General features: G+C 45.6%; 1 long non-coding RNA gene across 2 annotated transcripts; it reads left to right on the top strand.

Moving 5' to 3' along the window:
- Positions 1-763: 763 nt before the first annotated feature.
- LOC138830200 (uncharacterized) lies at positions 764-11,427 on the top strand. 2 transcript variants are annotated; one of them, XR_011372915.1, is made up of 6 exons: positions 764-846; positions 1,258-1,482; positions 5,277-6,344; positions 6,771-6,886; positions 9,729-9,882; positions 11,333-11,427. It is a non-coding gene; the product is annotated as an uncharacterized lncRNA (long non-coding RNA). The 2 variants fall into 2 exon arrangements; XR_011372914.1 differs by lacking the exons at positions 764-846; positions 1,258-1,482 and having other exon boundaries at positions 4,997-6,344.
- Positions 11,428-12,318: the final 891 nt, after the last annotated feature.

Raw genomic sequence — 12,318 nt, 5'->3', positions numbered from 1 at the left:
ATGTATGTATGTATGTATACATATATACATATATTTATATGTATGAATAAATGACCTCTCAAGTAGAATAAACTTCAGGTCCATAAAATCGGAGTCTGCTTCTGAGATACTTATATTTCATATATGGTTTTTATTAGAACAGTTATATTAAAATTTGACACAACTGTACTAAAGATATAAAAGCAAATTACTTTTTTTCTGACCTGTGAGGGACAAATAAAGATTGAAAAAAAAACATGAAAAAAAAGTTACAAAGAAGCACAGGAAACCATACAAACTAGGAACAGAAATGAGAATGACAGATCTGGATAAAACTATCATTTAATCCTGGGTGTCTGGTCTCTTCTCATTTAGAAGCTGAGTTGAGTCATTACAAAGTCTCCAATCTCAGGGTAGGTTGTAATTAGATATAGACCATGTTAAGTGAAAAGGGCAGTGTTTTCACTTCTGCCCAAGGATAGGCTCCACTGAGAGATGTCCCCACCGTGGCCATCCTAGAATGCCTAGTCTCCAAGTAGGACAAGGGCCATTGGCCAATGTCCTCGTGGTCCTCACATGGTTGCCATGGTAGCAGTAGAAGCATCTGTGGATGGGCCCAGAATTCCTTGACAATGATCCTCCTGGCCCAAGTGCATAACTGCCGGTGGGTTTGCCCTGGGCTCTGATTGGCCCATTTTCTCACTGATGTCAATGGCCTGACTTCTGATTGGTCCAGTTCCATTGTGAGGTATGCCCAGCAGGATACATAAGAGGCAATTGCCCTCCAACTCTGTCAGTTACAGCACTGGGAGCTTTTCCTTGGTGACCCGCTGGACTAAGTCAGAGCTACTTGGTTGCTTTCTTTGGGTATGGGGGTTGTGTTTGTCTTGTTTGGGTTTGGGGATTTCATTTACTAGTCTGGGGGTTGTATTTACTTGTTAGTTTACCTTTTCGTAAGATTTATTAGTTGGCAACTTCATTGAGATCATCTTAGGTAATAGTTAAGCTTGATCACTTGTCATCTCAGCTGAAAGATGGTAATGTACAACAAAGTCTCCTTTAGCTCTTCCCCCAAGAAGGAGTTGATCACTGTACAACTTGACAGAGATCATCGACTATGGCTGCTATGGCTATGTCAATCTGGCCCATCACCGCCTCACAGACACCACAGTGGTGGTCAAAGTTCTCTGAAAGAAAGAGCTGGAAAGCCATGAGATAGAAAATGAGGTGGCCTTTGTGAAAACTGTACGTCACCCACACATCATCTGATTATTCCAGGTGATGGAGAATGAAGACTGTGTGTACCTTGTCACTGAGCTGGCCACTCGGGGTCATCTCTTGAGGTGGATCAAAAAATCCTCCTCCAGCTACCTTTTAGAGTTTGAAGCCAGGAGGCTATTCAAACAGATCACGAGTGCTGTTGACTACCTTCATGAGAATGGAATTGCACACCTAGACCTGAAGGCCAACAACATCCTATTGGATGCCAATCTCAATGTCAAGGTCAGTGAATTTGGGCTGAGTGACAGGGTGACCTACACAAATGTTCCTACACAAAATGTTCGATGGGTACCAGGTGGACATTTGGGACTTAGGCGTGCTATTGTATGTGATGACAATGAGAAAGTTCCCATTTGAGGGGAGTAATATGGCTGACATAGGGTTACAAGTCCTAGAGGCCAGTACACTGTTCCCCTTCACCTATCTGCAAAGAGACAAGATCTCCTTTCTAAACTGCTGACTGTGGACTTCAATCTGAGGCCTGCTATTGAGGAGATAATGGAACACCCATGGCTGGCTCTAGGTGTGGGATTTGGCCTGCTTCCTGATGAGCCACTGCCTGGCAAGCTGGATCGCATTGTCAGAGTCATGTGTGACATGGGGTACAATGTAGCTGGCATTGAAAAGGCAATCCAGGACAGAGAATTCAATGAAGCCATGGGCACCTACCTGCTCATCCAAGAAAACTTAAAAGAGAATGCCAGAATTGTGGAATCAAAACTGATGCTTTTGGATAGTCCATCTGGCACAACTCCTGAGGACAATCCCACCACAACTCTCCCTCCACAAAGGAGAGCCAGCTTTTTTGCAGGACATAACGCCTTCAGCTTGTCCTCAGAATTTCAGTTACACAATGATGATGATCAGTTACCTCTCAATAAAACCCGAAGTGCCAGTCTGCTTGTCTTTCCTCTCTACTCCCTGCAGAGCTACAGTTCCAGCTTAATGTTGGGCCAGGATTCTTTTAGCTGCTTGACAGAATGGAGCATTCACACTCAGTGGAAAATGCCCTTCCCTCTAGGCAGCCTTAGGGGGAGGCCACAGCCCCCAGGTGGAATATTAGACAGGGCTGGAGGAGGGTGGCTAACAGGATAGTCACCATATTTCGCAGAATCTGCTGCTGTGTGAAGGCCCCAAAGTAATGTCCACAGATTGAAAGTAAAGCTGTCCCAGAGAAAGTGGTGCAGAACTCTGAAACAGCACAATTGAAAACCACCAAACTCAGACTTTCAGGGTGACTCTAACTGGGTTGTGGAAAATCTGAGAGGTGTGGATTTGAAGAGCTGCAGGAGGAGAAGGAGTCATGCAGAAAGTTCACACTGCAGAAGTCTCTGGCCAGCATGGCCAGGTTGTGTGACAAGTGCTAGGGGATTCTCCAGCTGGGATTCCTTCCCAAGAAAGGACACTGCACTGGCTTTCCAATGCTAAAAGATAAGCTGAAAGGTGATCTCAAGCTGCCTGTACTTTCTGAGCTGGCTAATTCCACATCGATCCCTTACTTGAGTATTGTCACTTCATTGAACAACCTTTCACATTTGTCCCTTGAACACTAAAGATGCTTTTGTCCCAAATGCTGCAGCAGGTCATCATCTCACCTTTTATGTATGTTGCTTGTCTGCCTATTTACTTTCTAGTTCATTTATTTAGGTTTAAAGTGAGACCCTTGATGCTATAGGAGCCCATGGATCTGAGGGGCAAGAGGCATCCTGGACTCTGCTTCTCTTTCAGCAGTCTTCAGGTGAAAGGGTACAACTCCTGAGCACACTAGGTACACTGGCTGGGTTGGAACATAAGAGCAAATCTTCACTGGGAATGGAGAGGGACCTGTCTCCATTCACCCCATACACTGTCAGTGGTTTCTGCCCCAACTTTCCTCCTATTCAATGCAGTTTTCTGTGGGTGTGATTTCTATCTAAACCTCATCATTATCCCAACATAATACCATCATCCAAGAATCCCTTATTTCAGACTTGTTTATTTGCTCACAGTCAAAGAGACCCTATTACCTAGACAGGTTGTTTGATTTGCAACTTCTCCCCCTCCCCAGGAGCCCCCATTTTCTTTAAGGGGAACCAGAATGTTGGGTTAGCTGTGTTTCAAATAAGAGAACAGTCTGAACAACCAGAGTTCCTGTTAGACTGGCAAAATATATGAAGTAGAATGATACCCCTTCCTTCAAGGTAGAGGTGAAGAAACCTGTGAAGGAGCAGGATTCCTGAGAAAGTATGGAGATACAGTGGTGCCTGTGGATGGATGCCTGGGTGGGCTTTGCTAGTGGGTGGACCTTGGCTGGGCTGACTGTTTCTGAGCATGAGCAGAAACTCGGTAAGATTGGATGTGGCCCTCGACCACTGCGTTATATGTGTTGGCTCAGCTACCGGGGGGGGGGGGGTTTAACAAGGGAGTGATGGGGAGCAGTTGGGCACACGTGGCCTTTGCTATTTGTGCTCTGAGTCAATAGGCTGAACCTGCAGAGCACACATGACATTTGTGGAAGGAAGTGAGCTGGAGCTCCTGGTAAATCAGATTCAGCTCAGGGCCATTTGGGAAGCAAATCTCCCCTCAAAGAATGAGATGGGATTCTGGTGGGCCAAAAGGAGGGGCCAAAGGACAGCCCAAGGAGGGCCAAAAGAGGGTAAAGGATGGGCACCTTATTGAAAGACAGGACTGACACTGATGCTGTATTACAACTCAGAGGAGGATGGCCAGGAAAGGAACTGAGGAATCCTGAACTCCACATGGACCAGTGTTTAGTGAAGAGGGTGGGTGGGGAGGGAAGTACTGTGAATTTCCTTGATTTCTCAATGCTTTTTCTTTTCTCTCCATGTTTGTTTGTTGTGTGTTTGTGTCTGTGCACCTGTACTGGCTCTGGGACTTGAACTCAGTGCTTTTCTCTCTGTCTCCTTTACTCTCTCTCCTTATCTTCCCCTTCTCAGCTCTCCACCCCATTCCATCTACCTTCCCTACTTTTCTTTCTCCCTCTTACATTCCTCGTATTCTTCCCCTTTCATTCTTCCCTCTCCTCTTCTCTTCCTATTTCCTCCTCCTGAAATCTTCCTGTTCCATTCGGTCTCCCTCTCTTCCTGCTCTTGAATCAGTCTCTGACAATGTTTGTTTCTCTGTCTCTCCTCTCTCTGTCTCTCTCTTTCTCTCTTTCAGTTTGTATGGTCATAGCTGGTTCTCTACCACTTGAGTCATACCTCCCGGCTTTCATTTCTCTAGTTAATTGAAGATGGAATTTCCTAGAATTGCTGTATCTGTAATCTTACAGGTGAACTTGTGGGATAGCTAGGATTACAGGCAAAAGCCTCCAGCATCAGGCAAACACATTAGACTTTGTTAGTTTGGTGTAGCAGAGGTTGTTTTCTCAGTTATTATGAAAGGGATTTGTGTACTTATGTAAGGGACAGCTGTGTGAGGGACACCTTACAAATGGTTGTGGAAGGAAGGGGGTGGTGGCATAGTGTGCAAATGGACAGGGAGGAAGGGACATGTGCACTGCACAAAGGGTCAGCGCTGAATGTTCTATTTTGGTAGAGATTCTGGGAGTCTCCTGAGAGGCCCCCAGCTGACACCCGCTTCCCCAGAGCACAAGGTTGTGGGCATGATGCTTCCTTTCCCCTGGCAGTTCCAAGGGGAAGTGTCTAGGCCTCATGGAAGAGTAGACCCTAATTTTTCTGCTGAGGAAACTGGCATGCTGGGGGAGCTGATGTTCAAATATTCAACTATTCTTTTTTTGTGGGGGGGGTCCGGTCGTGGGGCCTGAACTCAGGCCTAGGCACTTTCTCTCAGCTCTTCAGCTCAAGGCTAGTGCTCCACCACTTGAGCCACAGCACCACTTCCGGCTTTTTTCTTTTTGCTGAGGAATCGAACCCAGGGCCTCATGCATGCAAGGCAAGCGTTCTACCACTGAGCCACCTTCCCAGCACAAATATTCAACTATTCTAAATGTCACATCTCCATTTTAGGAATCACAAAGTGAATGAATTAAAATAAATTCCCTTCCTTTCACCTAGAGGTGGTGAAGGAACAGGAGACCTGAGAAAGCATGCCTATATAATGGTGCCTGTTGATGGACCCTGTCTGAGCTGACTGCCTTCCCACATGAACAGAAATCCGGTGAGAGTGGATGTGAGCCTTCATCACTGTGATGTTTGTTTTGGTTCAGCCAGGGCACTATATTTGCACAGAGAGTCAGTGCTGAGGGCCCATGCTGCCCTTGGGTGACAATGTGGGATGGGGAGGACTTGGGCACAGCAGGCCTTTGCTATGAGGGGACTGGACTCAGAGGGCTGAGCCTGCACTGCATAATGATGAGATTTGCAGAAGGAAGGCTGTGGCTCCTTGTAGACCAGTGGTGCCGCTCAGGGGTATTTAGGGAACAGAACTCTTCTCAAAGAATGAGATGGGTTTCTGGTGAGAGAAGCAGTGAGGCCAGAGTGGTCATATAGCAGGCATCTTGGTGATAGACAGTGTTGACATTGATGCTGAAGGAGAGCTGAGAGGAGGAAGCTAAGGACTCTTGTACTCTGGATGGAACCATCTTCAGTGAAGAGGAGGGTGGGCAGGGAAGTAATGTTGATTTCCATCTTGTCTCAGTCCTTTTGTTTTATTTACTTTCTTTTTGTTTGTTGTATGCATGTGTTTGTGAGTGTGTGCTGGTACTGGCACTTGAACTCAGTGATTTTCTCTTTCTCTGTCTCCTTTGCTGTCTCTTTTTTCTTTCCATTGCCTGTCTCTCTCCCCTTTTCCAGCTAACTTCCCTCCAGGTCATTCATCTTCTCCTCTTCTTCCCCTTTCCCTCTTCTCTTGTTCTGTTTCCTCTCTCTTCCTCTGCCTCAAATCTTTTTCTCTCCTACCCCTCTATATCTTTCTCTTTGAGTTTGCATGTTCATAGCTGGTGCTCTACCACTTGAGTCACTTGAGTCCAAGCCAACATTTTTCTTCTTAATTGAAAATGGAGTATGCCCAGGATGGCTTTAACTGTGATCTTCTGAGCATCAGCTTCTGGGAGAACTATGATTACAGGCATGATCCACCATCAGCAGCAATGCTTCTGACCTCGTTAACCTGGTGTTGCACAGGTTTGTTTCTCTGATTGAGAAAAGGGATTTAGGTACTTATCTGAGGGCTGTCCATCAAGGTGTAAGAGACAGCTTGAAAATGGTAGGGGAAGGAAAGGGTTGATGGATTTTGGGGCAGAATGGACAGGGAGAAAAAAACGTGCATGGTGCAAGTATGTCAGCACAGAGAGAAGTCAGAGGTTTTGTAGAGAACCTATGCATCCGCAGAGTCCTCCCACTGACACCCCCTTCTCCAGAACACCAGGCTTTGATCAGTTCTTATTTGAGGTCTTTAGGCCTCATGGAAGAATACCAGAGCCCAATTTTTTTCCTTAGCGAATCATCTTGCTAGGAGAACAGAGTTTCAAGTCTGAGAACATTCTGAACATCCAGAGCCCATTCTGAATGACAAAAATGTATGAATTAAATACTTTTCCTCCTTGTCAGCAAGAGGTGGAGAAACCTGTGAATGAGCAAGAGACCTAAGGAAGTATGAAGATATAGTGGTGCCTGTGGATGGACCCTGCCTGAGATGACTGCATCTGGACGTGAGGGAAAATTCGGTAAGATTGGATATGTCCTTCCAGCACTGGGTTATTTGTATTGGTTTAGCCAGGGCCATGAGATTTCCACAGAGAAGGTTTGGTGCAAGCTCCTGCTGTCTGCCCTTGGGTGACAAGTGTGTGATAGAGAGGATTTGGGCACACCTGGCTTTTGCTATGTGTGCACTGATGTGAGGAGGCTGAGCCTGTAGAGAAAACTGATGAGATTTTCAGCAGGAGGTGGACGGGAGCTCCTGTTGGATCAGTGGTCCAGCTCAGGGCTATTCGAGTGCATATCTCCCCTGAAATAGCAAAATGGGATTCTGGTGAGAGACCAAATAAGGGCTCCATGAGGGAAAAGATGCGTACAGGGTAAATGACTGGGTGGACACTAAATGTAAAGGAGAAGTGACAGGAGGCAGGTTAAGAAGGGAGCTGAGGAATCCTGAATTCCACATGGGCCGTTCTTCAGTGAAGAAGGTGGGTGGGAAGGAATTACTGTTGATTTGTAAGATGGCTTTAATTTTTTCCTTTTGTATGTTTGTTGTGTGTATGTGTTTGTGAGTGTGTGCTGCTACATCTCAGTGCTTTTATTCTTATGCTGTTTCCTTTCCCTTCTCTGTCCTCTCTCCACTTTTCTCACCTTCCCCCTGCCTTGCCCCGCCATCTCCCTTCCCTTGTTTTCATTCCTCCCATACCTACTCCTATTCTACTTCTCCTGTCCCTCTACTTGTTCTCCTACCCTCTACCATTTCCTCTCCCTCTCTTCCTGCTCTTAAATCTGTCTCACTCTCTTTCCCTCCCCCTCCCTCACTCCTTCTCTCTCTACACATCTCTCCCTCTTTCCCTTTCTCCTTCTCTGTCTTTCTCTTTCTTCTCTCAGTTTTCATGGATATGTCTGGTTCTCTTCTGTTTGAGTCACGCTTCCAGGCTTGCATTTCTCTAGTTACTTGAAGATGGTATCTTCCCAGCCTTGCTGTAAATGCAGTCTTCAAGTTGTCAACTTGGGAGATAGGTAGGATTACAGACAAGAGCCTACAGCATCAGGGAATGCAATTGACTTTGTTAATCTGGTGTGGCAAAGGTTGGTTTCTCTATTTTGAAAGGGTATTTGTGTATTTATGTGAGGGACAACTGTGTATGGTTCACCTTACAAATGGTTGTGGAAGGAAGGCAGTGATGGGTTGGTGTAAATGGACAGGGAAGGATGACTTTTTTGGAATCACAAAGTGATTAAAACATACTCCCCTCTTTTCAGCTAGAGGTGATCAAGGAACAGGAGACCTGAGGAATTATAGAGATAAACTGGGGCCTATGGAAGGACATAGCCTGGATGGACTTTGGTTGTGGATGGACCACACCCATGGATGGACCCTGCATGGGATGACTGCCTTCCCACAAGAAAAAAAATTGTTAAGATTGAATATGAGCCTTCACACTACAATATTTGTATTGGTTCACCTAGGGCATTTAGAATTGCACACAGAGGCAGTGCTGAGGACTGATGTTGCCTTTGGGTAACAAGTGTTTGATGGGGAGGAGTTGGGAAAATCTGGCCTTTTCTATGTGTACAATAGGTCAGGAGGCTGAACCTGCAGAGGAGACTAATGAGTTTAGCAGCAAGAGGAGGGCTGGGGCTCCTGGTGGATCAGTGGTACTGCTCAGGGCTCTTTGGGGAGAGCAGATCTCCCATGAAAGAACAAAATGGGATTCTGGTGAAAAATTCAATGAGTGCCACAAGAGGGAAAAGATGGGTACATGAGAAATGACAGGGTGGACACTAAATGTAAAGGAGAAATGACAGGAGCTGAGGAATCCTGAATTCCACATGGACCATTCTTCAGTGAAGAAGTGGGGTGGGAGAGAATTACCATTGATTTCCATGATTTCTCAATCCATTTTCTTTTATTTTTTCAGTTTTGTTTGTTGTGTATATGTGTTTGTGAGTGTGTGCTGGTACATCCATGCTTTTTTCTTATGCTCTGTTTCCTTTCCTTCTCTGTACTCTCTCCACTTTTCTCACCTTCCCCCTTCTGCCCTCTCTCTTAACCTTGTTTTTATGCCCCCCATAACTACTCCTACTCTATTTCCCCTGTCCCTCTTCTTATTCTTCTCATGCCCTCATTCTCATTCCCTCTTCTCATGCCCTCTTCTCATTCCCTCACCTTCTCTTCCTGCTCTCTGGTGTTCCTTATCTCTCCCCTTCTCCCTCTCTGTCTTTCTCCCTTTTTTTCTTTCTCTTTCAGTTTTCATGGTCATGTCTGATTCACTGCTTGAGTCACACTTCCAGGTTTGCATTTCTCTACTTAATTTTCCCAGACTTGCTGTAAATGCAGTCTTCTAGGTGGCAATTTGTGGGATAGGTAAGATCACAGGCAAGAGCCTACAGCATCAGAGAATGCATTGGGCTTTGTTAGTCTGGTACGGCAAAGGTTTCGTTCTCTCATATGAAAGGGATTTGTGTACTTTTCTGAGGAACCACTGTGTGAGGGTTACCTTACAAATCGTTTTGGGAGGAAGAGGATGGTGGGTTGGTGTAAATGGACAAGGAAGGTTAACTTGTGCACTGTACAAGTGCATTGAAAGGTGTTAGAGTCTTAGTAGAGATTCTATGAGTCCCCAGAGAGGCCCACAGATGACTCCCCATTTCCCAAAACAGCAGGCTTTGGGCATGGTTCTTCCTTTCCCCTGGCAGTTCCCAGTTAAAGACTAAGCCACATAGAGGAATTCAGAGCCCAGTTCTTCCCCTTACAGAACCAAAGATCTAACTTAGCCAAGTTTTAATATTTGAACATTCTGAAATCAAGAGTTCAATTTTGGAATGACCGAGTGTTTGAATTAAAATACATTCCCTTCCTTTCAGGTAGAGGTGGTCAAGGAACAGTTCAACTGAGGAAGCATGGTGATCTACTGTGCATGTGGATGGATGGGGCTGGATGGACTGGGGTTGTGGATAGATCACACCTGTGGATGGACCCTGCGTAGGATGGCTGGCTTCCCACAAGAACAGAAATTCAGTAAGATTGAATATGAGCCTTCACTACTAGGATATTTGTATTAGGTCAGCCAGGGCATTAGATTTGCACACAGAGGCAGTGCTGAGGAGTGATGCTGCCTTTGGGTGACAAGTGTGTGATGGGGAGGGGTTGGACACACTTGGTGTTTTATATGTGTACACTGGGTCAGGAGGCTGAGACTGCAGAGCAGACTGATGAGATTAACATCAAGAAGGAGGGTTGGGGTTCCTGGTGGATCAGTGGAAATGCTCAGGGGTATTTGTGGAACAGAACTCTTCGAAAAGAATGAGATGGGTTTCTGGTGAGAGAAAAAATAAGGGCCAAAATAGGCCAAATAATGGGTACCTGGTGCAAGACAGGGTTGATACTGATGCTGCAGGAGAGCTGAGAGCAGGAATGTAAGGAATCCAGAACTCCTCACCAATCAGTTTTCAGTGAAGGGTGGGTGGGGAGGGAAGTACTGTTATGTCCATTATTTTTCCATACTTTTTATTGTCTTTCTTTTAGTTTATCATGTGTATGCATTTGGGAGTGTGCTGGAAGTAAGGCTTGAAGTTTGTTCTTTTCTCTTTCTGTCTCCTTTCCCTCTGTGTCCTTTCCTTGCAGCCTCCTTCTACTGTCTGTCATCTCTCTTATGCCCACATTCCTTGACTTCCCCTACTCTCCTCCTTCTAATCATTTTTTCTCCATTTTCCATTCCTTCTAACGAGCTCCTTTCTCCTGAATCTGTTTCTCTGTCTTTATGTATGTGTGTATGTATGTATTTTTCTCTGTTATTCTCTCTGTTCATTTGAGTTCTCTTTCTCCATCCCTCTCTCTCCCTCCCTCAGTTTCTCTCTCTTGGCCATGGGCATGTTTCTCTCTAGTATTCTCCCAGTGGAGTCACACCTCTAGGTCTGATATTTCTACTGCGTTGGACATGGAGTCTGCCCAAGCTGGCTTTATCTGAAATCTTCTCAGTGTCAGCATGTGAAATAATTAGGGTTACACACATGAGCCTTCAGCCTTCAGTTGGTTTCTTTGTTTTTACAAAGGAATTTGTGTACTTGTGTGAGGGACAACTTACAAATGTTTGGGGAAGGAAAGGGTGTTGGTTTGGGCTGCAAGTGGAGAATGGACAGGTAGAGAATTACATTTTCACAGTGCTAGGGGGTCAGCCCTGAGAGGTGTCTGATCTTAGTAGAGATCCTGTGAGTCCCCAGAGAGGCCCTCAGCTGACACCCCCTTCCCAGAGCACCAGGCTTTGGGCATGGTGCTTCCTTTCCCCTGGCAGTTCCCAGGGGAAGCCTATAGGTCTCATGGAAGACTAGTAGGGCATGATTTTTGTCCTCATGGAACCACAGTGGGGAGAAAACTGAGTTTCAAATATTAGAACACTCTAAACTTGCAAAGGTGATGTCTGACATTACAAAGTATACAAAATAAAACATTTTTTCTTCCATTCAACTAGAGGAGAGAAGCCTTGGAAGGAAGCAAGACACCTGAGAAACCATGGAGTTACAATGGTACCTGTGGATGGACCCTTCCTAGGACATAGAGAAATTTGGTAAGACTGAATATGACCCTTTGCCCCAGGATTATTTTGCTGATTCATCCACAGGCATCAGACTTTCCACACAGAGGTACTGCTGAGGGCTGATGCTACCCTTGGGAGACAAGGGTGTGATGGGGAGGAGTTGGGCACACCTGGTCTTTGCTATGTGTGCACTGGGGTCAGGAGGCTGAGCTAGCAAAGCCAACTGAGGAGGAATTCACGAGGAGATGGGCTACAGCTCTCGTCAAATCAATGGCCCAGCTCAGGGGTATTTGAGGAGAAGAGCTCAGATCAAAGAATGAGATGGGTTTCTGGTGAGGGAAGCAATGTAGGCCACATTGGGCAAAGGATGGGCAGCTTGCTGATAGACAGAGATGGCAGTGATACAGAAGGAGAGATTTGCGGAGGAAGCTAAGGAATCCCGAAGTCCTTAAGGAGCAGTGTTCAGTGAAGAGGCTGGGTGGGGATGGAAATATTGTTGATTTTCATAATGTCTCAGTGTTCTTTCTTTTCCTTTTTCCTTTTTGTGTGTTTTTCTGAGTATGTGCTGGTACTGGGCTGGCTATCAGTGCTTTTTTTCTCGTCTTTCTGTTCCTTCTCCTTCTCTTTCATCTCTTCCCTTTTCCCATTGTTTCTTGCTTTACCATCTCTCTTCCATCCTCTTCTTCCACCACATACCATCTCCTACTGCACTTCCCCTTCCCTTCTTCCCCTCACCTCCTGCTTCCATTTCCTCTCCCTCTCCATCTGGTCTTGAGTCAGTCTCTAACCCTGTCATTTTCTCTGTCTCTCCTCTTTGTCACTCTATTATTCTCCTTTTTGTGCTTTATTTATTTGATTATTTATTTGATTAGTATTTATTTTTGGTCATGGGGCTTGATGTCTGGGTCTGAGCACTGTCC

This window comes from Dipodomys merriami, unplaced genomic scaffold (genome assembly GCF_024711535.1).
Source record: "Dipodomys merriami isolate MVZ:Mamm:240054 unplaced genomic scaffold, mDipMer1.0.p SCAF_1855, whole genome shotgun sequence".
Taxonomy (NCBI): domain Eukaryota; kingdom Metazoa; phylum Chordata; class Mammalia; order Rodentia; family Heteromyidae; genus Dipodomys; species Dipodomys merriami.
This window is presented reverse-complemented; position numbering and strand designations above follow the sequence as displayed.